We start from the raw sequence: 24,763 nt of genomic DNA on the forward strand, positions 1-24,763 counted from the left end.
AGCAGCTTCTACCCCAGGGCCTTTGCACTTGCTGTTTCTTCTGTATGACACCGCTTTCTCAATATTTCCACAGGGCTTGTATACTTACTTCTTTCAGGCCTTGATTAAATGCAACCCTTTCAGTGAGGACTTTCTGACAACCTTATTTTGTATTAGATTCTCCTCCTCTCTAGCTCATATAACTTGCTTGCTAGCATATTTTATTTTATTTTTTTTCTGATATACCCAGGACTGTACCTGTCATATTTCTCTCCTCATTTCCCTAAGATACCATCAGGTTTTTTTTAATGTTTTAAGAAGCAGGTTTTTAAATTTTTAAGAAGATAAAATCTGATGCCTATAAATTAAGTATTCATCTGCTTCCTATAACTCTACTCTCCAGAATTTAGGCTTTCTGAGCTTAAGTATCCTGTCTGCTTTTTTTTTTTTTTTTTTTTTTTTTTTTTGCTGTATACAGAAACAATTCCAGTGCCTGAATTATAATAAGACTGGAGTTCTAGGCCTCTCTGTCACATACACTTGTTTGAACTTAGGTTAGCCACTTAACCTGCTTGTGCCCATTATCTAAACATGAATAATAAAGATGTTAGTTGTACAGGGTAATTCTGCTGATTAAATGAAATAACATGGGTGAAAGCTTCTACTCAACGCAAATGATTGCTGTTGTAACATCAAGTAGCTTTGAAAAAATTGAGGAGATAATAGATTTTGCCTTGCTTGGGTTATCAGGTTTAAAAGAAAGCTAGACTTGGATCAAGGTGTTGGTTTTGGTACATAAATTAAGACTATGGATCTCTTGTCAAAAGGATTGACTACTGCAAGTTGCTCGTCAAGTAGCAATGCAGCAATCAGTTCATCTTGAGAATATAAGTAAGCAGTTATTTATAGAAATAGCTGACCAGGTTTAGAAGTGACATCTACATGTGGAATAGAATTTGAAGGATGAAAACTTAGGTGGAGTGAAGATGGTAGGGTGATGGAATTAACTCGCTGAATGAGAAATAAACTGTTGAATGTGGCTTCACTTGTTTTTTGTATGCCGTATGGCAAGGTCACATGTCATTCTTTTTCTATGTGAGTATCCATTATTGTAGCACCATTTGTTGAATTTGTTTGTTTGGATTTTTGCTGGTTTGTTTGCTTGTTTGTTTATGTGGGAACTGCATGGACTGGAAATCAAACCTGGGTCTCCCACATGGCGGGCGAGAATCCTAACATTAAACTACCCTTGCACCCCCTACTTATGGTATTTTAATAAGAAATGAGTGTTATAGTGGAAAGGGTAATAAAATGAGATTTGCAATTCCTGGTTTGGGGTTTATTGTGAGGATTAAATAAAACAAAGTGCATAAGTGCTAATAACTTAATAAAGTGCTAGCACACAAAAGATGCTCGAAGAACGGTCATTCTCATGGTAGTGACCGTGGAGATGGTGGTCAAGCGAAGCCTCCCTGTGAACATATAATATTCCTCAGTGAGCCTATGATGACATCCATGGCGTAGTTGAAGTTGTTCATTGACTTGATAAGCCAAATAAATGACAGGATTCTAGTTAATTGGGAAATGTGGTCAAACCATTATATACGGAAACACATTTGTTTATGTAACTGCAGTGAGCAAAGTGTTTGGAAAAGGTGTAAATTCTTGAGCAACACGATGGGTTTCAAATTCCACATTGCGTCTAACCTATTATGTAACCTTAACTGTAAAATGGTTATTAGATTGCTTTGCTAGGTTTATTGTGAGACTTAATATAATAAATTAGGCAAGCAACCAGGACCATACCTGTCATTTTTTTTCAGCTCATTTCCCTAAGATCCCATCAAGTTTTCTAATTTTTTAAGTAGGTTCAATTTAGACATTTACCTTGAGTGTCAAGTTTTTAAGTTTCGTATTGGGAGACAGATACTGTGCTGGTTTGAAACTGTTGTATAATCCAGAAAAGCCGTATTTTTCTAGTACAGTTTTGTGGGGGCAGGCTTATCGTTTGGTGGGACCTCTTGATTAAGTTTTTCCCATGGAGATTCGGTTATGGGTGGGACATTTGATTAGGATGTTCCCATGGAGATGTGACATCACCTATTCAAGGTGGGTGTTAGTTTACTGGAGTTCTTAAAAGAGCTCACAGAGAGAGAGAGAGAACTCAGAGCTGATGCAGAGAACAGAGAGATGAAACCAGTCACAGAGGTTTGGAGATGTTGAGCAGAGAAATGAAATCCATAGTTTCTACTGGAGAAGTTAAAAAGGGATGCACAGATACTTAGAGAGAAAAAGCCACTGAATCAGTGGCTGATGGCAAATTAACCAGGAGCAAGGAACAGAAGATGCCAGCCATGTGCTTCCCAGCTGATGGAGGTGTTCCAGATGCCAGCTGCCTTTCCTCCAAGAAGGTATCCTCTTGTTGGTGCCTTAATCTGGACATTCTCACAGCCTTGGAATTGTAACTTGTAATTTAATAAATCCTCTATACAAAAGCCAATCCATTTTTGGTATATTGCATTCTGGCAGCATTAGCAAACTGAAAAGATACCTTTTTCTTTCCCCCTCTAGATAAATGAAACCTTACCTAGAGGAAATAATGTAAATAGAACACAAGCAAGTATGAATGCAGCTTCCCATGGATTTCCTTGAGAATAAAATAATGGTTTTCTTACTAGATTTGGGGATGCAGGTTGAAATTTCTTACCTCTGACAGCAGGTACATTAGAGAAGTGGTGGAATGTACCCCAAACATAAGGATCCTCAGAAAATCCTTCTGGAGCAGCTCTGACTTGCCCCAGCAATTTTGAGAACAAGTCTCAGAAGCGTGTTCTTTCATCACAAAGTCAACTATGTGATGCTGTTAACAAAACTACGTGGTGTGCAAAGTAAGGAGAAACCAGAGTCATCGTCAGTATTATAAAAATGTGGATTTTATGCTATGCATATGATGTGCATTTTATTATCAGTGATGTTTATAAATTACTTACTGATTCACAGGAATAAAATTTAAGTTGAAATAAATGAAAACATAGAGTGGGGGTTCTAGTGCCAGAACTGGATCTTCTGCACACATTGCAAGGAAGGTGATGAGAGGAGAAAGATGCTTCTTCTTGTATGGCATTTGAGTATAACTAATAAGTATATTAAATGATACTTAGAGAAACAGATTTGGTACTGTTTTATGAAAGATAGCTATTTCATCTAAATTATTACGACTCTAGAGCAGTGAATTTGTTCTCATGTAACTAAAAGTATATAGAATATTTAAGCACCAGGTGTACTGGAAAAGTGTGCTGAGGGACAAGGCCTTGGCCAGCACTCTCCCATCAGAACGTGCCTGTGGCTAGGGCAGGAAGGCAGATGATAAGTCTGGGATGAGACCAGGCAGGTGGGAACAGAAATTCACGCAGGATATGTTTTGCCGCAGCATGTGGGTTCAGAGAGCAAGAGGTGAATCAGTGTGGCTTGTGGGCAAGACGAGAGGATGCTTGTTAAGGCAAGGTCGGGCCTGAACAGACAGGTGGAAGGTGCAGCAGCAGCCAGACTGTGCTTAATGATACAAATGTGAAGGCTCCTTGAGGATTAATGGAGACAGGAAGCAAAGGTTACCTTTGTTTTTTTCTTTTCAAGTAGTTATTAACTTTATTTTATTTTAATTATAAATGTGACAAATATTTAAAATACTTAACTAATGTAGACATTAATAAAACTAAACTGAACAGAATCCTGAATTCCAACTAGTTGGGTGACTATGTTTCCAAATATTTTTTTTTCTATGCATCCCACACACAGCATATGTGTTTTGTAAAAAGCAAAATGGGTCATATTAATATATCATCTGTATTTAAGAACTCCATCTTTTTTCCATAACTATAAATTTACATGATCATTTTTAATGTGTGCATAGGAACTCATTTGGTGAATGTACCCAGACTTATTTTTATCCATCATCGTTAATGGGTGTTTGGGCTTTTTATGTTTTATTCTAAAGTAAACAGTATTGTAGTAAATAGTCTTTAAAACTGCTATTTCTTTCTTGGTTATTTCAAATGCAAATAAAATTTGCTTTTCATTCTAAGAGGAATGAAACCACATTATAAAAGATTTGGAAAATAGAAAAGTTAGTAAAAGCACTTATAATTTTACTATCATAATGTCTCATCATTTTGCTTCCTCCCTTAAGGTCTTTTTGTCTTAACTTTTAATCAATTTGAATCATCTGATGAGCAATTTTTAGGCAACTCAACTGAAAATTTCAATAGTTTGGCTCAAAGGTATCCCATAAGCTTTACCCCCGCAGGTAGCTAAGTCTTAGAGGGACAAGCAAACATAAAGGGAGAGGGTATGGAAAGAAGTGAACACAAGGCATGATAATCAGCAGCATTTTCAGGCTTGGAGTTTCCCTGGTCAGCCACAAAAGACGGTATTACCTCTTCCAGGTATGAAACTGAGATGATGTGAGGCTGATTCTTCTGAATTGCATCAGTTAGCCTGGGCCAGCTTGAGCCTCTAGTCCTGGAGAACTTGTGTAGAACGGCAGTGCGTTGAGTGAGGTGAGAGCCAGAGTCTATTGAAAAGACAAACTGTGCTTGTGGCGTTGTATACACCACCCTATTTAATTCTTACAACACTTTGAAATAGGTTAAATAAACTTCTATTTATAGATAAGATTACGGGTTCAGGAGAGTTAAGGAACTTGGCCAAAATTATGTTAAATGGTAGAGCTGAAACTGAAAACCATAACTTGGTCTCTCAAAGTGAAGAAAAGAACAAAACAAAAACTTTCTAGTACAGTATAGAGATATCATAACTTGGGGTGTGTGGATATTGGTGGCAGGTGGTAGTAGTTTTCGATATCTAATTCTTTTTTTTTTTTTTAATTTTTTTATTAATCAAAAAAAAGAAAAGAAATTAACACAACATTTAGAAATCATTCCATTCTACAAATGCACTCAGTAATTCTTAGTATCATCACATGGATGTATGATCATTTCTTAGTACATTTGCATCGATTTAGGAAAAGAACTAGCAAAACAGCAGAAAAAGATATAGAATGTTAATATAGAGAAGAGAATTAAAATAATAATGCTAATAATATATATATATAAAGGAAAAAGAAAAAAAACAAAAACAAAAGATACAAACACACAAACAAACAAACAAAAAACCATATTTCAGGTGCAGCTTCATTCAGTGTTCCAACCTAGTTACATTACACTTAGGTATTATTGTGCTGTCCATTTTTGAGTTTTTGTATCTAGCCCTGTTGCACAGTCTGTATCCCTTCAGCTCCAATTACCCATTATCTTACCCTGTTTCTAACTCCTGCTGGTCTCTGTTACCAATGATATATTCCAAGCTGATTCTCGAATGTCGGTTCACATCAGTGGGACCTTACAGTATTTGTCCTTTAGTTTTGGGCTAGACTCACTCAGCATAATGTTCTCTAGGTCCATTCATGTTATTACATGCTTCATAAGTTTAGTCTGTCTTAAAGCTGCATAATATTCCATCGTAGGTATACGCCACAGTTTGTTTAGCCACTCGTCTGTTGATGAACATTTTGGCTGTTTCCATCTCTTTGCAATTGTAGATAATGCTGCTATAAACACTGGTGTGCAAATGTCCGTCTGTGTCTTTGCCCTTAAGTCCCTTGAGTAGATACCTAGCAGTGGTATTCCTGGGTCGTAATCCATTCTGCCATTCTATGTCTTTTGATTGGGAAATTCAGTCCATTACCTGTTAGTATTATTACTGTTTGGATAATATTTTCCTCTACCAGTTTGCTTTTGTATTATATATATCATATCTGATTTTCCTTCTTTCTACACTTTACTCCATACCTCTCTCTTCTGTCTTTTCGTATCTGACTCTAGTGCTCCCTTTAGTATTTCTTGCAGAGCTGGTCTCTTGGTTACAAATTCTCTCAGTGACTTTTTGTCTATAAATGTTTTAATTTCTCCCTCATTTTTGAAGGACAATTTTGCTGGATATAGGAGTCTTGGTTGGCAGTTTTTCTCTTTTAGTAATTTAAATATATCATCCCACTGTCTTCTAGCTTCCATGGTTTCTGCTGAGAAATTTACACATAGTCTTATTGGGTTTCCCTTGTATGTGACAGATTGTTTTTCTCTTGCTGCTTTCAAGATCCTCTCTTTCTCTTTGACCTCTGACATTCTAACTAGTAAGTGTCTTGGAGAACGCCTATTTGGGTCTATTCTCTTTGGGGTGCGCTGCACTTCTTGGATCTGCAAATTTAGGTCTTTCATAAGAGTTGGGAAATTTTCAGTGATAATTTCTTCCATTAGTTTTTCTCCTCCTTTTCCCTTCTCTTCTCCTTCTGGGACACCCACAACACGTATATTTGTGTGCTTCATATTGTCATTCAGTTCCCTGATCCCCTGCTCAAGTTTTTCCATTCTTTTCCCTATAGTTTCTGTTTCTTTTTGGAATTCAGATGTTCCATCCTCCAGTTCACTAATTGTAGCTTCTGTCTCTTTAGATCTACCATTGTAGGTATCCATTGTTTTTTCCATTTTTTCTTCTTTGTCCTTCACTCCCATAAGTTCTGTGATTTGTTTTTTCAGATTTTCTATTTCTTCTTTTTGTTCAGCCCATGTCTTCTTCATGTCCTCCCTCAATTTATTGATTTGGTTTTTGAAGAGTTTTTCCATTTCTGTTCGTATATTCAGCATTAGTTGTCTCAGCTCCTGTATCTCATTTGAACTATTGGTTTGTTTCTTTAACTGGGCCATATCTTCAATTTTCCGAGCGTCATCCATTATTTTCTGCTGGTGTCTGGGCATTTGATCAGATTTCCCTGGGTGTGGGACCCAGCTGGTTGAAAGGTTTTTCTGTGAAATCTCTGGGCTCTGTTTTTCTTTTCCTGCCCAGTAGGTGGCGCTCGTGGCGCTCGTCTGTCTGCACAGCAGTCGGCCTGGGAAACCGCGCGTGGAGGCGGGGGTCGCTGGCCGCTGCAGCTTGGGAGAGTGCCGGTCCTAATTGCCCAGCTGGCCCGAAAAGCCAAGCGTGACGGGAGGGCCCCGCTATCCAACATTCCCAGTCAGACCGAGGAGCCACCTGCGTGGAGGGGACCCCAGTCGCCAGCTGCCCCGGCCGGGAAAACGCACGCCCCTCGGGTATCTCACCGCAGCAGATTCTCCCTGCCCGTTCAGCTGTTCCAGAATGGGGTACGCTGTCTTTTTGGTCTCTGTCGTGACTCCGGGAGCTGTTTCGTATTGTTTCTGTTTCTTTAGTTGCTTTTCTGGAGGAGGAACTAAGACCCGCGCGTCTTACTAAGCCGCCATCTTCTCCGGAAGTCGATATCTAATTCTTATTGATTATATTGTTCTAGACAATGAGATTCTAGAGTTGTCATTCCCTCAATTAGAAGTGTGAGAATAAGTAAGACTCCAAATTGCCTTGACCAATGTGATAGATAGTAAGTAGTGTCATAAATTCAGTTATATGCTTGGTGAGCCCAAGGGGAGCGTATGGGCATGTGGATTCTGTTGGTTTAGGGAAAATCTGCCAGGTAGGTGTAGGCCAAAGATTTTGGTGATGAGAAGGTACCTAGGGCTTAAAAAGGAGTTCCAGATGATAATGTCACTTGTCATAATGACTTGTCTTTGAATCTACCACATGCCAGGAGTGGCCAGAAAGGAAGAAGGGACGATCTGAGAATGGACCAGCTTACTTGGTGCAGGATCAAAAGTCTTATGGAAATAAAAAGTTATTTCTCATGGGAAGATTAATGGGCCAAAACTTTCTACGTCCATGTGAACCGAAGTGAATTTCTCTAGCCCAGGGAGAAACATATGTAATACATAGATAATAGCTTATACAGGGGACTGATGAAGTGGGTAGCTCTTATTTGTTGGACTATCCACCTCCACTTTTACTAGGTTTGTACTTCTCCAGCCCTGCCAACCTTACATTAGCTACAGGATCAACCACAGAACCATCTCACTTCATTTGACTGGTGTAGAGTGGGCAAATGGAGCAGTGAGTTCTTATCTTGGAGATTAAGAACGTGGGGTCAAGACTGTCATGCTCTCCTTGGGGTCTGGACTGTCAGGATCAGTTGTGTGGCCACAGGTCCTGGCCGATGCACCAGTAAAGCTGAAGAAGCAACTCCTCAGAGAGAGGTGGAAAACAGAGGGGAGGGGAGGAGAGGGGAGGAATGGGGAAGAAAAATTAAGAGGCTGTCTGCACATTTTCCCTGTGGTTCATCATTATCTTTGGGTTTTGTGAGACATCCCATGTCTTTATAAAATTCCTCTTTTACCTTCAATTGGTTAGAATTGTACTCCTTTTACTTCCAACCAGAAGAATTTTAACTAGTTTAAAACTAACATACGATGAGAAAAAAAAAATCAATAAAAAGGCAGCTTCTATATTGATATGTAGGGCAGAGTTTTCTGTATAGGAAATGGGGAAAATTCAGTGGTCTAAATTTAGGATGGAGTAACAGATACCTAGATAGTCAACTCTATTAATAAAAGTGACTCTTATTTCTTGAGAAAAATATGACATTTAACTAACAGAACTAAATACAAGTTGTCTCCTTTTGGTTAAGTATTTATACTTTTTAGTTTGGGCATATTACATTTATAAATTAATTTTAAATTCATAAATTTATTTTAACCCTGTTTAATATGGGGCTAAAATAGCAATGGATATTTTGTTTTTCATGGCAGGTGCTATGGAAAGATAATAGCAAGAACTTGATTGCATTGAAAGCTTGATTTCAGAATTACTTTCAAACTACTCATATGAAACCTCAACCAAAAAAAAGAAAAAGACAAAAAACCCTTCTGACTCCAACTTATTTTATAAGGAAATATGCATTTAAGGAAGCTAAAAATGAAAGAAATAAAGAAAATTATATTAAACTATTTAGAGAAAATATGCCCATTAGTCTAAAGTTCACTCATGCCAGACAAAACTCAGATTCCAAAGTACTTAGTACTACTTAATAGTTCTTTAGTAATTCAGATGTTCTGAAAAAATGATAAAAATATATTTGTATATATACTCTAAAATATTTATAACTGTTATAGTGATGCATTAAGTAAAGAAAACATGTGTTAACTGTTTCAGAAATATGCTCACAAATCCTTAACAATGCTTATTTCCATTTCCCATTCAAGAAAAATAATGCATGTACTCTCTTATCCCACATGGCCATTATTCTGAGAAGCATTACCTCCTAGACAGTATATATTTTATATCTACATATATGCTATTCTAGCTAAGGAAATGCTTTCTATGTGATCTGTTCGATTAGATACAATGCATTAATGAAAATAAAACAGAAATATTTACTTTACTTTTTCCTGATTTCTTTTCTGTTGATACATTTAACATATTTTCTTCACAGAGGAATTATAGACTGTATAAACACATCAATGTGAAACTAAGGTCACACACAATATATCTACCAGGTCAATTTGGTGTTGTTTCTTCTAGTATTTTTTTTCCAGTTTTCATGGTGTGGTAAATGTATAACAAATGCAGTGAACAGCAAGTGGCAAACTAACAAAATATTTGCCGCATGTGAAACAGATAGATGTTTTAATATTCTCCCCCAAACAATGTGACTTTTCATGTCTTCATAGAAATACACACACACACACACACGTATGTGTATGTGTGCATGTGTAGTATTTTATATAATCTTTTTTGCTGATTCCTTATCAGTGGAAAGTAGTTCAAACTTCTGGCTACTTTAAATATTCCTACAATGACATCCTAGTACAAAAATCCTGGAAAGCTACTGCAATTAGTTCTTTTAGTAAGAAATGTTTTTACTGAGAAATCTTCACACACATGGATGATGTACACTCAGTGGCTCACAATATCATCACGTAGTTGTATATTCATCACCATCATGGTTTTTAGAACATTTGCATCACTCCAGAAAAAGAAAGAAAAAGAAAAAAGAAAAAACTCATATACCCCACACCCCTTACCTTTCCCTCTCATTGACCAATAGTATTTCAATCTATACAATTAATTTTACCCCTATCCCCCTATTATTTATTTATTTTCTTATCCATATTTTTTTATTCATCTGTCCATACCCTGGATAAGAGGAGCATTAGACACAAGATTTCCATGATCACCCAATCACATTGTAAAAGCTATACCATCATACAATAATCTTCAAGAATCAAGACTGCTGGAACACTGCTCTACAGTTTCAAGTATTTCCCTCCAGCCAGTCCAGTACACCATAAACTAAAAAGGACTATCTATGTAAAGCATGAGAGTAACCTCCAGGATGACCTTTGACTCTGAAATCCCTCAGCCACTGAAACTTTATTTTGTCTGATTTTTCTCTTCCCCTTTTTGGTCAAGGCAGCATTTTCAATGCCATGATGCTGGCTCCCGACTCATCCCTGGAGTTCTATCCCACATTGCCAAGAAGGGCCACACCCCTGGGAGTCAAGTCCCACATAGAGAGGGGGAGGGCAGTGAGTTCACCTGCTGAGTTGGCTTAGAGAGAGAGGCCACATCTGAGCCACAACAGAGGTTCTCTGGGGGTGACTCTTAGGCATAATTATAAGTAGGCTTAGCTTATCTTTTGCAGGAATAAGTTTCAGAGAGTTGAACCCCAAGATTGAGGGCTCAACCTATTGATTTGGTTGTTCCCACTGCTTGCGAGAATATCAGGAATTCCCCAAATGTGGATGATGAATATTTCCTCCTTTCTTTCCAGTTCCCCAAGGGGACTTTGTAAATACCTTTTAAATTCACTGCCCAAATTACTCTGATATATTGGGGCACCACACTAACCTGGACAAACCAGCAAAATCTCACACCCTATTCAAGATTCCATGTACATATGGCATTTAACTAAACTGACCATACAGGTTAAATTAGATAATATACTACCCAAAATATAAATTTTGCACCAAATAAATCTCTCTCCTTTTGTTCTTCAACACAGAAGTCGAAGTTTTAAAATATGGACCATATCATCCTCTATCCTGTATTCTGATATACCATAGTCCTATCAAGATCAGCTTCACTCATATCTTTAGTTGATGTTTGATCCCTATTTCAACTTTTTAATCAGTTCCTGTATGGGATAATGCTGACTTTCATAGTTTCTGAGCTCTAGCTCTGAAATTCAGGTGTCACATACATATCTGAAGTTTCTGGGAACTTATATACGAGTTATATACAAACAGCTCAGTATCTCAGAATTTAGAAATAACAATTACAACTCCTGAATATATGTGACTATTGTAAAGGCTTATAATCCAGGACCCGTTACGATAGGTCCCCACCTGATAACCTATGCTCTTGACTTCAATTCACTGAGTTTATTTATTATAATTAGTCCACATGAGTGAGGGATGATAATATTTGTCTCTTTGTTCTGACATTTCATTCAACATACAGTCCTTAAGCTTCATTCACCTGGTTGCTTGGGTCACACTTCATTCCTTCTTGTGGCTGGCCACTCAGTAGTCCTTCATGTGTACGCACCACTGTTCCCCTTCCTTCCATCAGTCGATGGACCCTTAGGCCAACTCCATCCATTGCAAATCGCAGACACTGCCACCATAAACACCCGTGTGCAAATGTCCATTCGTGTCCCCACTCTTAGTTCCTCCAGGTAAATACCTAACAACAGGGTTTCAGGACCACCTGGCAACCCCGCTGCTAGCCTCCTGTGGAACCATCACACTGCCCTCTGGAGTGGCTGCTCCTCTCAGTTTTCCCACCAAGAGTGAATAGGTCCACCTGTTTCTCTGCATTTTTTCCAGCACTTGTTTACTCTGTTCATTTTTAAATAGTTTTATTTGCACATCATTCAATCCAACCTAAGCAAATAGACATGACTTTGCCACCATAATCAATATGAAGACACTTCCTTTTCTCCCACAAAGAATCCATATCTCTCCCCTATGCCCTCTGCCTGTTGATATTTAGTTTTGGCATAATACCTTTGTTATATTCAGTGGAAGCATATTACAGTGTTACTGTTGACTATAGACCCTAGTTTGCATTGATTGTGTTTTTTCCTGTGTACCATCCATTTTCAATACCTTGCAATGTTGATATTCATTTGTTCTCCCTCATGCAAAAATGTTTTTTTACTTATGTATTTAATCACCATCATTGTCTACTCTAGGCATTCTTAAGTTACACAGTCTCAGTTTGTATCCTCTAACTTTCCTTCTGATTTCATATATGCCCCCAGCCCTTCTCTTTCAATCATACTCACATTTAGCTGCATTCAGTGTACTTCTGTTATTGTAGTACAATCAGGTAATATTGTGCTATCCATTTCTGAATTTTTACAATTAGTCCTGTTGTGCAATCTGTATTCCTTTAGCACCAAAAGACTAATCTGTGCTCTGTTTCTATCTCCTGATAACCTATGTTCTTAACTTCAACTCTCAAAATTCACTCAATGTTAATTCATGTTAGTGAGACCATAAAGTATTTGTCCTTTTGTTTCTGGCTAATTTCACTCAGCATAATGTTAAGGTTCATCCATGTTGTTACATGCTTGATGATTTTATTCTATTTTACAGTTGTGTAATATTCCATCATATGTACATATCACAGCTTGTTTAGCCACTCATCTGTTGATGGACATTTGGGCTGTTTCCATCTCTTAGCAATTGTAAATAATGCTGCTGTAAACATTGGTGTGCAAATGGCCGTTTGTGTCCTTGCCTTCAGTTCCTCTTATATACCTATATACCTAGTAATGAGAATTCTGGATCATATGGCAATTCTATATTTAGCTTCTTGTGAAACTGCCCAACTGCCTTCCACAGTGGTTGTTATTATTTTACATACCCATCAGCAGTGGATAAGTGTGCTTCTTTCTCCACATCCTCTCCAGCACTTTTTTTTTTTTTTTTTAATAATGGACATTCTAATGGATGTGAGATGATATCTCAGTGTGGTCTTGATTTGCATTTCCCTTATAGCCAGTGAAGTTGAGCATCTTTTCATGTCCCTTATAGCCATTTGTATTTCTTCTTCTGAGAAGTGTCTTCCTGTCTTTTGCCCACTTTTTAAAAATTGGGTTGTTTGTCTTTTTGTTGTTGTGTTGAAGAATCTCTTCATATACTCTAGATTCTAAACCCTTTCCTGATGTGTGGTTTCCAAATATTGTCTCCCATTGCATAGCCTGCTTTTTACTTTCCTGACAAAGTTCTTTGATGCACAAAAATTTAATTTTGAGGAGACCCCATTTATCTATTTCTTTCAATGCTCATGCTTTGGGGATAAGGTTTAGGAAACTGCCTATTATGAGATTTCTCTACATTTTCTTCTGAAAAGTTTTATGGTCTTAGCTCTAATGTTTGGGTCTTTGATCCATTTTGAGTTAATTTTCGTATTACAGTTAGTTCTTAAGAAATCTTTTAATTAGAGAAATTATTGTCTTTCAATATTAATGTTGAAATACATTTTATTTGAAATGAAAAAAGAAACATTGCAATTTTTCTTGGGATAACTACAGAAGCTTCACAAATATTTGCTTGAATACACCTACATTTTTATTTATTCCAGCATGATCCTTTTTTACTGAAAATTAAAATAGTCAAGTTAAAATAGAAAAATCACCACTTCCAGGTATGTTCCCAGTATTTTAATGTTATCTCTTTGTAAATTAGTTATTTCTTAAAGGGTTTAAATATGAGGAGTTATTCACTCATTTAATCCCCATAGCACAATACATATTTTTCATGACACAGAAGCAAAATAACCAGAGGTGAAACTGATTTGCCCAAGGTCACATATGTTGTGAGTGCTTAATCTTGAAATGCAATGTTTGTCATTTTAAAATAAAAATGCATGTTATGTACAAGTATTTCTTCAAAAGTAGCTGTAGAAAATTTAATATATAATTAAAACAATGAAGGAAGTTTAAAAATCATTCGGTTCCTTCAGCTCGAAAGAAAATCAGGATTTTAGCTTGCTTTTTAAATTCAAAATCTATTGGAGAGTCTACTATCTCATTAAAATATTGTTCTATAAAGTCTCATTTAGATGCCACCTAATATTTCATGTATAATAACTTATTAAATAAATCATGTATTTTCATTTCAACTGTTTACTGGTAAACAACAAAAAGATAAATATAATTTTAGCTTTGAAATCAGAAACTTCTTCATTCACACTAGTTTATGTAACTAAGTTAACTTTATAGTTTCCTTTATTTATTTCTATATCTTTCTTAAGAAGTAGATTTTTAGGAATTTCGTATATTTCTGGTCAATGTGAATCATTATTTTCATATTATATTTTAGAAGTAACTTTGACTGGAATATAAGAAATTTGTAAGTGGGATATTAATTCAATGATCATTATTCCAAACTTTAACTATTTTAAGATATTTTTCCTCTTAGATTTTATAGGTAGATAAGAATATTATATGCCAATGATGATGATTTGAGCTTCTAATCTCCAATATTTACATCTTTTTTAGGTTTATTTTGAATTGCTTTGAGCAGCTTTGTTTAAATGATATGATAAAAAATAATCTTTCTTAATCCTAGATTACATTTCATCATTCTTTGTAATGCTGATTCTTGCTGCTCTTTGAATGACATTTAAAAAATTCTAAAGTGGATCTTGAATTTTTGCTACATTATTTAGACTTCTTTTGAACTGATCATATAGTTTTTATTCTTTAACCTGATGAGGAATGTATGAATAGTCCTTGAATTACTGAAATCAATTTTTAAAAAAATTTATGATGTACTATATTTTAATAAGGCCTTTTATGTGCTATTACTTTATTTAGGAGCTTTGCATCTGTAATAAAATACTAACATTTTTGCATTTTTAAGCTATTTGTGTAATAATTTAATTTTAAGTGTATAAAGCTGCACAAGTAATTAGAAAGTTTTTCTTCATAGATTTAAAGTAAATCTATGAGGAAAATTCTATTTAAAATAATTATAATAATTATATTTTATAACAATTAAATATTTAATTATAAATCTATTTAAAATAATTATATTTACCCAGAACATTTCTGAGATAGACTTATTTGAGGATGGTCTTAATATCTTCTATAATTATTGATTTATTAATTTTTCTTGAGTCAATTTGATGACTCATAGTTAATAAGAAAATGATCCACTTCCAACAAATTTTCAAATTTATTATCACAGTTTGCCAGTAGTCAAAATAGGAAAAGTTTTTATCTTATTTATATATGTATCTACATACATATATGTGTATATACTCACACACCCATCGATATCTAGCTAGCTCTATCTATATCTATCTATCTATCTATCTATCTATCTATCTATCTATCTATCTATCTATCTATCTATCTATCTATCTATCTATCTATCTAACTCTCTGTCTGTCTGTCTATCTGTATTGTCCTAACTATAGTCACTCTTTCTGGTAAAAGAGAGAATCACAAGAATTTTCTGAAGGTTTGGATATGGTTGTCATTTCCAATTACTACCCAACCAAGTGTGTCTACTAATTACTTCTTTCATAATATTCTCAATAACTAAAGGTTATTAGCACTTTCAATTTTAGACTATATCCTCTTAGATTCCGATGTTTTCGTAACAGTAAATATTAATCCAACATCAAAGACAGACTAGAGTAGGCATGATGGTTCTTGATGCTGAGTCAATTGTTTTAATATGGATTTTAAAATTGTGTTTAATATTGAATTTCCATTTAGCAAACTGAAAGGGAGGACATATTATTTCATTTATTTAATACCCCCTTCCTTGAGCTAAAAACCAACCAAATAAGAACAAACCAAAAAAAGAACTATAGTCAGGATATATTCTACATGAATATATCTTGCCACATTTCAATATTCATTTCTCACCTGAAGCTATGAGTAGATTTGTGAGAAGCAGAGGTGATGAAAGAATTGTTGTGTAACTAGAAGACCCTAAACTCACCCTTCTGCCTGTTAGGCAGTTTTGTATATTTTCTATTCCATTCTCTTCTTCAGAAACATAATCTGCACATGTTGGATTTACTTATAAACTCTTCTTTAATGGATTATTTTCTTTCTAGTTGATTTCACCAATTTGTACATGCCATCTTTTTCTAGGCTTGTTCTCCATGTCACAGATTTAATGTTCAGCATTGTCTATTCTTCATTTGACTGTTTCTAATGTTTGAATTTTTACTGTAACATAATTTCTCTTCTTAAAATATTTCCTTAGCTTTTCCAGCTTAGTTTTATTCAGTCTGTATTTGTTTTCTTGTCTTATACTACTTCACCTATTCTTAAATAGGGAATCCTTATTTTCTTTGTTTTCATGAAAAGTGCCCAGTACTTATCACCTAAAATTTTACATGACTAGTTAATATAGTCTTCATTTATACATGTCACCCTTCATTTATTTGCTTCTTTCTTTTATAGATTTTTATTTGCGTAAATAGCATTTAGGGTGTTTTTGCTTTGTTTTGTTTTTAGCATTTGTTTGCTTATCCTTAAATGGGACAGCATAATGAAGACCCGCTATTATCTGGAAACTGGATCAAATGAATGTCACTTCTCTTGGTCCACCAAAGCATTAACCTAGAGTAGTGTACAACTGAGTAATGGTGGTGTATGTATAGGCATCCTTTGCTTTGTGCCATTACTTGATATTTTAATAACATGACGTTTGTATTTAGTTCTTCATTTTGCTAACATGAATCCTGCTTTGAATGACCAGAGCCCAGAAAATAGACAGTGGACTTAACCTCTGTCTCCACTTCTTCATCCACAATTCATTATCTAATCCACTATATTTCAATTTCTATCTTCACCATGCCATGACCCATTACCGAAATCTAATGGACAATTCTCACCTCTTATTTCCTTTAAACATGCAGCAACATTTTACCACTTCCTTCTTCCTGAAACCACTCTCCTCTCTCATTTCTCCTGCCTCTTCTCCTATTTTAGTAAGCAGTCTCCTTTCCCTGGGCCTTTACATAATGGAATGCTTCTGGGATTGATTTGAGGCCCTTTTCTCTTCTATTTCTACTCACCTCCTAGATAATCTCCCCCAAAGCTTTGGCTATAAATATGCTGCACATGCTGCTGAAGTTTAAAGTCCTGACTTAGCTTTCTGGCCTACTTGAATTCCTAGACTTCCAAATCTAAGACAACAACTTAATGTACCTTATAAATATCTCAAACTTAATATGTACGAAAGGAATATTTTAATTTTGTTCTCTATCTTATTTACCTCCTGCTCTCAAACACCAGATTTAAGGATTTTCTTTATTTCAGAGGAAGCAATCATCTACCTAATTTTTTAAACTAGAAATTTAAACGTCTCCTGTTATTTCCCCAGCCAACAGTCAATAGCCAGAGGGATTTGTCAAGTACACAGATCATATCATTTTGACTTTCCAGCTACAGTCTTTCAATACTTCCCATTTCTATTGTAGTGGTATTAGAACATCTTATCACAACTTGATTTAGGTCCTGGATCCACCTCCTTGTCCATCTTTTATCTTGACCCTTTTCCCCTCTCAGTCAACATCAAAAAAGATCACACCTTTCTTTGTTCTTCTTTGATCATTGCAATCCCTTTTCTTTACTGGGCTTTTACTCTTCTAAAACTGCTGGGAACATTATTCTCCCAATTCTTCCAAAGACAAGTTTATCATTATCCTTTCGTTACCAGTTTAAATGTCATGTCATCAGAGAGGACTTCATGACCATTGTACCTAAGGCAGGTTTCCCATCCTGCATTGTTTTCTTTTGTTTGCATGGGCAGGCGCTGGGAATCAAACCCAGGTCTCCCGCATGGGAGGTGAGAACTGTCTGCTGAGCCATTATGACCCACCTCTCCATTGTTTTCTTATGGCACTTAGCACAATCTGTAATCATCTTTATATATATTTTTCAATGTCCTTTAGGGCAGGGACTTGCCTACCTGATTCCCCACACTATATCCAGCTTCTAGCATGGCATCTGACTTTCTAGATAAAAACTCTAGAGACTGTAAGCATTGATAAGAAAGTAGATTCCTCATCTGCCAAACTTACTAAAGTGCAAACTAATTGTAAGGAAATAGAACCAAAATCTGATCTTTCTCATATGGCTATTGTGAGTAAATAACATGGTAAATATTAGAATTTTTCTCATTCTTTTGGTGATTCTACTCTCCTGGGACTTTAAATACCTACTTTTTTAGTCATCCAGTATCACTTAATAAATAGTGTTTCATTAATAAATGAAGAAATGAATGAATGGACATTGTACTTGCAACAAGAAGATTTCTAGTGTTTTCTGATGTCTTGGAATACGAAACTGTTCAGTCCTTTTACTCAGAAAGCCTCTAAAGAGTGCCTATTGTTCTAGTGTTTTGCCTATAGAGGTTTCATTGTTCTGAAAAATTATTCCTTTCTTTAATTTTCATTCACTGCCTTCTGCTTTTGTATTGTAGCAAGATAGCCTTGTTGCATTTCCTCAGAAAGTTCTGGGGCTATGGAACAAGCAATACTATATCTTGATATGTATCTTATGCAGTATGACTGTGTGCAAAAAGCAGACCATTAGGTACTACCTTGGGATTGATATTCCACTATCAAGTTTGTTTGTGATGGTACTAAAGTCAGAGAAATGTCAGAGGTTATGTCTTGTGGAGCAATTAGATCATCCTGTACCGGTTGCTCTAATATAGAGGAGAAAATCCTTGTTTCATATATGGAATACTCAAAACATCAAAGTAGATATGTTTTGATTCATGTAGAAAGTAAAAAAGCCTTTATGATCAACTGAAAATTGACCGTGACAACTTTGTCGGCAGTCAAGCATGATATGGAAGATGGGGGGACTCATAGGGGTAAGAAAGATGGGAGAAAGGAAGATGCCTCTGCTTTCACTGCTAGGACTGTTACATTTTTAGAGGCTGTAAAGAAATAACTGAAGAAGGAAGCTATTTATACAGTGGATTGCACAGAAAGAAAAGGAGGGGATGATGCTTGATGTAAGACTGTAAAGAATAATTTAAAATAATTTCCATTATTTTTTTATTTTGGCACTGCTGCTTATTACTCAAACAGGTCACTTTCACCATTTACATTTGGATAAAATATGATTAATTAAGGTATCTTCTAAAGTTGTCTGCCTACCTACTACTAGCCAATTCTAGAATTTAAAGATAGCTTTTCAAAGAACATGTCACCATTGGTTTTCAGGAATAATTCAATGCTTCGTCTCATGCAGGATTTTAGTTTCAAGGTTTTTTGTATCCTCCACATTATCACTGGCCACCCACCATCTCTCTTGAATGTTGACAAGGATATGAAATTTGCTCCCTACCTCCTTTCAGGACTACATTCCTAACCCAGCTAGTGATCCAGTGAGATGTTGCCACTTTTCAGGTTTATTAAATAGGTGAGTTTTTTTGTTTTTTGTGTTTTTTTGGCAGGCCATAGAGGTGTTGCATAATAACAAAGCTTTATTTAAATTATATTGTAAGTCTACCACAGGATGTGCCATCAATAGGATTCATAAACATAGGAGAGAGGTAGCAGATATGGGCATGAAGAAAGTCTAGCATGTCTTTTGCTTTCTCATTGTTTCTAGTTTTATGGATTTGGTTTGGAGAAAGACTCATCTTGCCACAAACAAGGACCTTACAAGTCAGCTCTAACACGGAAGACAAGGTAAGGCGCTTCAGTGTCAAAAGGAAATGTCTCATGAGTATCTTTTGATACTGGGACAGTATTACAGGAAGAAAGGAAAGTAACAAGGTAAAACTAAGTTACAGAATGAAGCATTGGAAAAGTGTAAATTAATCACACATGAAATAGAGGGGGAACCTATTTTATTGTTCATTTTGGACAGTTTCTGCGAGTGGCTGCATTGAGGAACAATATTGTAAATCTGCCCCTGCACTGACAGTTTTCCTGGGGGACTTGTTCCCAGTTCTGAGTTAAGACTGAAATAGAGATGGTTGTTTCTTTTTTTTGAAGCATCATTGAAGGTGTGCCTTGCTTTATTAACCCTATTACCCTGCTGCTAACATTCACAGCTATGAAATAAACTTAGGCGTCAGTATTTGCATAACAAGATATGTGATTTTTAACAGAGCTCTTTAATATAAGATGCCCTCCTCCCAAGAAGACAAAAAATGGGAATCAATTTATAAAATATTAATGACCCAACCTTTCAGGATCATATCTATCATGTTTTCTATGAGTTAAAGTTGCCTTTGGTAATGAATACTTTCAATGCTTGGTGCTTTTCCTAAAGTAAAATAACAATTAGTAATAACAGATCGTTTGACTACAGTCAGAAGCCTGTCATGTTTGTAGGGAGTAAAAGCTTAAACACAATCCACAGCTTTCCTAGAGGCAAGCTGAATTTCTTCTTTTCTGAAGTAATGTCATCAGAAATCCTAGTTTTTGCATGCCTTTGCACATTACCCAAGTACACACCAGCTGTGAGCTGTTAAGAGGAGAGGTGACAGGGAGGCCAGAACAAAATGAATTACGGTAATCCTACCAAGAAATAATGGAAGCACATCCGAGGGTTTCTCTGTCCCTTGGAGATTCACTGAGGTACATCCTAGAGGTTCCTAGGATGATAATAAGAAGACTTTGCAATCCGATTAATATGGACATCCAAAACAAAGCTCCGAGTCTAAATTCAGTTCAGTGATATGGGCCCTGAGACACTGAGAAGGATATACTCGATGTCAGAAGGAAGAACTAAAAAGAAACATAAAGACTGATGTTGAGGAGACTCTAGGAGTAATAATTTAGTCTTGTCTACATTTAGCTTTAAAAAGTTGGATGACATCCAAGCCTGAATGTCACAGAGACCATTATGCAGCACACAGAAAGCCATCACAACGCCTGCGGGGACTTAAAACAGACCGAAGTGTCATCTGTGCTTACTTGACATGGAAACATATTGGTTCTAAAACTAGCATTCAATAATAAATAAGTGAATACAAACATGACACTACGCTTATAATTCATATATGAATAAGCAAGGGAGAAGGTTAGAATTGCTACTTTTTTTTGTAATTTTACTCTCACGTTCATGAGGTGATGTGAGGTGTTTCATATAAATAAATACAAGTACATGTTATCTTTAAAGGACGGTCCTACCCTCAAAAAGCTTATATTCCAAAGCAGGTTACAATGTGAGACGTTCCCAATTATAACTTACTATTAAATTGCCTCAGCTTTTTCCACTTTTGTTTTCCAGAACATCCCACTCATTGTTTTTTTTTTTTTTTTTGCATGAGCAGGAACTGGAATCAAACCTGGGTCTCCGGCATGGCAGGTGAGAACTCTGCCTGTTGGGCCACCGTGGCCTGCCCTCACTTTTATCTATTTTTACTTCTTTGGTATTTTTTGAAACTGGAAGGTGGAGGGTGGTGAATATAAGACAAGAGTTATTTATAGAATAATAGAAGCTTCTAAATATCGAGGATTATAAACCCCTATAATTCCTGGATGATAAAGTTCTGACATTTAAAAGAATCATGTATTCCAGCAGAAATAAAAACATACCTATATAAAAACCACAGTGCATTAAAATGTTTAGTAATGCAATTTTGTTTTCCATAACAGCAGTAAGTAAATCTAGAAAGATTCTTGGAATAGAAGGCTACTGAGCTTGTAATGATAGGTTTTTTATTACTCAGAAATTTCCTGTGTTGAAGGATGTGCACTGTATCCAAAGGGTAGCAAGCATTCAGGGGAACACCAATTTGATCAGTCTTCTAGAAATTGGCAACTACCTAATCGGTTTGGGCTAGGGGAACACTATTACAGAAGGTGGCCTGAATCATTCACACAGTGGAAAAGAATTGATGTATCAGATTTTATCCATTCTTTCAATACCCCAAACTATTCCCAATAGCAGCAAACTTTGCTTATCCTCAGTCTAGCCCAACATTCAAAATAGGTGTTTCTTAAGTCATTATCCTCCAATTTTACTCATAAGTCTCCCAATTTAAGGTTAGTTCTACCCAAAGATAATGTTATGTGTTTATTATCATCCCAGTAGTGCATACATACGGATTTTCATTGGCCAACATATTTAGCATTTTGACAATGATAATAATTAGCTAAGAAATTTTCTTCTTTTGAACAGTCACATTTTATTGAAATTCTCAAAGTGGCCTCTTAAGTAGCATAATGCAATATATTATATTAACAATGCTCTAAGAATCCTTGTGTCATCTTAGACTGTTGCTCTCTGCAAGTTATACATTTATATTTGTAAAAGATTCTGGTCAACTGATTTGTGATCATGTGGTTCATGCATAGCAAGAAGCATAGAGTTCCATGCATGTCCTTTATATTTTACAATGTAAGTTTCATTCCATTTATGTTATTTTATGAAAATGTGAACCTGGTACTACTCTTTAAATGAAGTAAGTGGGCAATAAGTGTCCCAATATAGCAACTTGTTTAGGAAAATCATAGTCCTTTATGAGTTAGATACATTTAAATGTAAGACGTAATCACAGAGAGGGTCACTACCCTGTTCCTTTTACTATAATTGAATTTCCAATTCATTGAGGGAGGACTGATTTAATGTCTAAATAAATACTCTAACTTTGGGTAGCAAACTACTCATTGTGACAGCAAGTAGTTTCTTGATCTTTTCAGAATGTGTCAAAATTTATGTGCTATGGCATGCACTAAGAAGAAAAAAATGGAAGACCATATCCAAGGAAAAATAGAGCATGTACTGTATGATGTGATTTTTTTTTTTTTTTGGCATGCTGTATGGCAGGGTCACATTTCATTATTTTTCCATGTGAGTAACACATTATTGAAGCAACATTTGTTGAATTTTTGTTTGTTTGTTTTTGGGGAAGTACATGGACTGGGAATCGAACCCGGGTCCCCTGCATTGCAGGCGAGAATTCTACCACTGAACTACCCTTGCACCTCTGTATGAAATAATCTTAAAGTCTTCAAATCATGTGGAGTCCAAGACTTAAGCAAAAACTATAACTACAGTGCTTCCTATCTATACCAGACTTTTAGCTTCCAATTTTCAGCTGCTGTAAAGTGTCCAGCCATTTTACAACAGTTGTGCCAGTTTCAAAATTATTAAGGAATATTGCATGCTTGCTATTTGGTCTGAAAAAGGCCCATAGTGTCTAACACTAAAGTAAATTAAGTCTTCTGAGAAAGCTGTGGATCATGTTTAAGTTCTGTTAATTATTCTAATATCACACAACCAAATGCAAATTTCTAAGCACAATTATATTTCACGTATTTTCCCAATACTTTTTAATGTCTTCCAAATTGAAACAATTCAGCAATAAAATTGCCTCAAATGGTTGTTCTACAATCTACATGCAATAATAATCAAGCTATTTCTACTTAATATTTACAGAGTTATTTTATTTTAAATTTTCAAAGTACACAATACTTTAATATTTCAGTGTGGCAATTAAGAAAATGTGAGTTCAGGCTGAAACAGGGTATGGATGACTTATCTGAATAAAGCTGTGTACTATAATTGATTGAAAAGTAAATGGTTGTTTACTTTCTTTGCCTTTAGCCATTATTTTTCTATTTCAAATAATTCTGCGTTTTAAATGCTCCATCAGCCATTTTGTAAAAATGATGGTTTTGGTGGGTAAAAATTTGAAATGTGAAGAGAATGGCATCATAACATCATATCATGTTATCATATATTTTATCCTCCTTCCTTATTACCATATCCTTTCTTTTATACTAGGAATTAGCACAATTGTATTTCCAAGATTGTTTATTTTTTAAATATAAAACTAAATTGTATCTATAATTTTAATCACATTTTTCTAAAAAACTCCCAATTGTACTAATATCCCCTGACTAATTATAGTACACATTTGGCCCCACTTTTAAATGATTTTATGCTCAACAGCTTTCCTCTGCATCATTTATCCTCTGATCAAAAGGATTTTTCAGTATTTTTGCTCTAGTAGAAGCATCCACTGAGGATGAGGAAAGGGAATTGACATATGCTGAACTCCAACTGTGGAAGAGGATGTTTTCTTTTCTTATTTAATCCTCATGGCAGCCCTCTGAGTTAGACACTATTGTCATCATTTTATTGTGGAAAATGAAGTTCAGATATGTTAAGTAATTTACCCTTGGGGCCACCCAATTAGCAAGTGAAAAAGCTGGGATGTAAGTTCTGATCCCTCAGATTCTCAAACTCTTACTGAGCTGCAGTTTTGGGAAGAATCTTCAGAAGCACCCATTTGGTCTCAAAGAGGTGCCCAAATACAATTCGTGTTCCAATCAAAGTTAGAACGAATGGCAATGTTAGAAATACTGAGCGCTATCCATAGGTTGATGAGAACCAAGAAAGAGAATCCTGATATTGTTCTGTGATATGCTAATTACCTTAGAGATTTTAATAATGAAATATGATTCACTGCATAACTTAAAAATGCTTACTTTTCTAAAAGAAAAGAATAATACATTGTGTTATCTTATGCTATTTGAAATGTGTATTTGTGTTTGAACTTTCTCCTACTTTTTTGATAAGGAGGTATTCAGTGTTCTAGGAACAAATAAAATTTGTGTTGCTTTCCTATAATGTTAAGAAACATCTAGAAATGACAATTAAATTAGTATATGCACAATGCTTAAGGCTTGGAGATTTTGGTATCATTTAGAGATCTTGGTAAAATGAAAAGCAATTGCATAGAGTTGATGTTGAGTACTTTGGTCACTCCATAAAAGTAAAAGAGTTCTTTCTAAAGTCCCAGACCCTAAGAAAATGGAATAGCTGATTTCTCATTTTCCATGATATTTTAGCCCACCAAAGTCCAAG

General features: G+C 35.6%; 1 long non-coding RNA gene across 2 annotated transcripts in view; it reads left to right on the forward strand.

Moving 5' to 3' along the window:
• LOC143682826 (uncharacterized) overlaps positions 1–24,763 on the forward strand; it is a 416,713-nt gene that overhangs the window by 101,136 nt on the left and 290,814 nt on the right. For both annotated transcript variants that reach the window (XR_013175303.1, XR_013175302.1), the window contains exon 2: positions 19,544–19,623. This is a non-coding gene — a long non-coding RNA (uncharacterized LOC143682826). The remainder of the gene's footprint in view (positions 1–19,543; positions 19,624–24,763) is intronic.

This window comes from Tamandua tetradactyla, chromosome 5, assembly GCF_023851605.1.
Source record: "Tamandua tetradactyla isolate mTamTet1 chromosome 5, mTamTet1.pri, whole genome shotgun sequence".
Lineage (NCBI taxonomy): Eukaryota > Metazoa > Chordata > Mammalia > Pilosa > Myrmecophagidae > Tamandua > Tamandua tetradactyla.